We start from the raw sequence: 3,131 nt of genomic DNA, 5'->3' as shown, positions 1-3,131 counted from the left end.
AAAAAAATCACGTTTTTTCGATGTTTTTTCGAAATTGCGGCCAAGATACGGCCGAGCGCCAATTTCTGCTGTCATATTTGTTTTCAGGAGCCAAAAATACATCAAAAACACGTGGTCGTTTGTTTCGTTTCGAATATGCAGCTCATCCGAAGGTTTACCTTTATAGTTGTTCAGAATGGTAATAGCATTTCCGCATTGCGATCTAAGTTTCTCATATTTTAAAAGGAAATTTTTCGTCCGTTTTTAGCATTAAAATGTTCTACAATGTATTCTCTTAAGGGGGTATTCTAGTCTAGATGCAGAATTTTTATGCTATTTTTGCGAATTTTTCAAAAATATAATATAAAGTTTTTTAGGACAGGGTTTTTTTCTACATATTTGTACATATTTGAAGAACGTTTCAGAATTTTTTTATTAAAAAATAATTGTTAATATGCGCTGTATAAAATATTAAGTAACGTCGTGAAAAATAAAACTAGGTCTATGGCTCCCACGATTCCAGCTCTTCTGCTCATCTAAAAAAAAAACCAAAGAAATTCTTAATTAGTATGAGTTTAGCTATAGCAGATACCAAAACGAAGAAAAAATACTGAAAATTTAAAAAATATCGTCATGTCGAAAATTAAGTTTCGATTTTTACCATCTTTTTTTTACCTAAATGGTTGTAAAAATTACAAAAATATATATTTCGACTTGATTGTGATAGGGGCTATAGCCATATATGTGCTGAAAATGTGTGCATTTGCCCAACTCGATTGGTCAACTGGATTTCGAGATATCATGGGAGCCAATTTAAAAAACATGGTTTTGAGAAAAACGCGTTTAAAGTTTTTTGTATTGATTATATAGAGATAATTTTATCTACGCTCAATCAGCTAGTCCACAGGTCAAATTCGATTAGACAGACATATTTTCTATATCAAATACATGCAAAATATATAAAAAAAATTCGATTTGTTTTACCCGCTAGACTAGAATACCCCCTTAATAGATATGTTTGAAATATATACTGAAGACTGAAAATTTGTTGCTTGTTAATATTATAAATAACCTTATTCTTTCTGCTGTGGTATAAATTTTTTTAACAATGTAAAAAAATTATTTCGATTTACATGTTGAAAACATTACCACAATTCTTATTCTTCACATACATTGGTGATTATTAAAGTCATTAGATCTATAAAAGGTGATTTTTGGCGTGCTTCTGGTATAGTAACCAAAAGTAACCGCGATTGAGGCTATCTTTGTCCAGTGTTGCCAACTCTCGAAAAAAAGAAAAGCTAGACGACATTTCAGAAATAGCTAAATAATTGCTAGATTTTAAAAATTAAGGAAAATAACTAAATAATTGCTAGATTTTAAAAATTAAGAAAAATATAAATTTAAAATACGATTATAATTAGAAATACTAATTTATTTGAGAGGAATAGTTTTTATAATTGCAAACAAAGTAACATGTTATATATTATCGTAATGAGTAACACATAGGAACATATATAATACAATAGAATATAATGTAATCAAAACATCGATTAAATTAAATTAAGTAAAACATTTGTGAAATACTAATGCCCGTATTCATAGTCAGACCTTGTACTTAAGAATTCCTTAAATTTATCTTTAGATGCTCAGTAGCCAATGAAATAATTCGTAGAGTATCTGAAGATAAATTTAAGGAAGCCTTAAATATAAGACTCGACTATGAATACGGGCATAAATCGTGTAAATCAACATTCTCATATTTTTGAGGATAAGCTTCGTTAGTACTAATTCATTTTAATACATTTTCTTGAAAATAGGATGGATGAGTAGAAAAGTGTAGATTAGCCCGCCATCTCTAGGCTCTCATTGCGTATCTTTTTAGGTATGTTTGCTATGTTGGTTGGAAAATTTGAACATACGACGATGGATATCCAATAAAAAAATCTCAAAAATCATAAGAAATAGCTAGCTAACTCTGTATTATTTTCATAGAAGTATCCAGAAAAATAGCTAATAGCAAAAGTCAATTTTTGCGAGCTAGATCGAAGAAAAAATAGCTAGATTTAGCCAGAAAATAGCTAAGTTGGCAACACTGTCTTTGTCTTCTGATCCCTGAAAACAAAGATAACCTTAGTCGCGGTTGCTTTTGGTCCTTTTGGTTGCTATACCAGGGGTGTGTTCCAAAATTCACTCCGAGTAAGGCCGGAATCACACTATGCATTGAAGATTGCGATTGAAGATTGAAAAATTCAAATTTGACCAATCGAAACGAAAGGAGCTAAAATTTCTTTGTCCTTATTGATTAAATTTCAATCTTCACTCTTCAACCTCAATCTTCAATGCGTAGTCTGATTCCGGCCTAACAGAGTTTAACTTTACGCCGTTCCAAAACGCGAGGTAACTGACCATATGGGCGGAGCCTATTCGTTCCAAAAGTATGAGTAAATCTACCTCGGAGTCAACTCTATGAACCCTGCTTCCGAGGTGGGTTGAAAGAGTAAGTGCGGCAAACGAAATTTGAATATTGAGATGATGCAACACACGAAGCGAGACGCACACGTCCGTCCCGTTCGAGCGGTCTCTAAAGTAACGACTTCATTTCCCTAAAATGGCTCTAAAATTAATCAAAGATGTGCATATGTTAATAACCAATGATAATGGAACACCGTTACAAGAAAATAATTCATTGTGGGTGATGGACACGAGAGGTAAGTAGAAAATGTGATTCGAAAGCTTGTATCAAGGTTAGATGTATGCATGTACATACATATATAGTTTATCTGAGTTTATCTCTTTCTAAATAAAATATTAAATATAATATTATATGTATATATAATATTACCTTACCTTTTCACGTTCCAAATTTGTCAACTCGAGTAACGTACTCTGACTTACTCTTTCCCCCACTACTCCGGGTTCTTTAGAGTTACTCGGAGTGAATTTTGGAACGCACCCCAGAAGCACGCCAAAAATCGCCTAAAGTACCGCAAACTCGCATCCATTTTGACACGAAACGCGGCCATTTCGAATTTATGCATTTGTATTACGTATGTTACGTCCAACTCTTAATGTATGAATGGATCGTTTGAGAGAAAGAAGGAATGAGAAGGATGGAGTATGGAAGGACGTTAGAGCAGACGCTATGTCTC

The sequence above is a fragment of the Mycetomoellerius zeteki genome, unplaced genomic scaffold (genome assembly GCF_001594055.1).
Source record: "Mycetomoellerius zeteki isolate Tzet28-1 unplaced genomic scaffold, Tzet1.0 scaffold111, whole genome shotgun sequence".
NCBI classification, from domain to species: Eukaryota; Metazoa; Arthropoda; class Insecta; order Hymenoptera; family Formicidae; genus Mycetomoellerius; species Mycetomoellerius zeteki.
Note: the sequence above shows the minus strand (reverse complement) of the source record.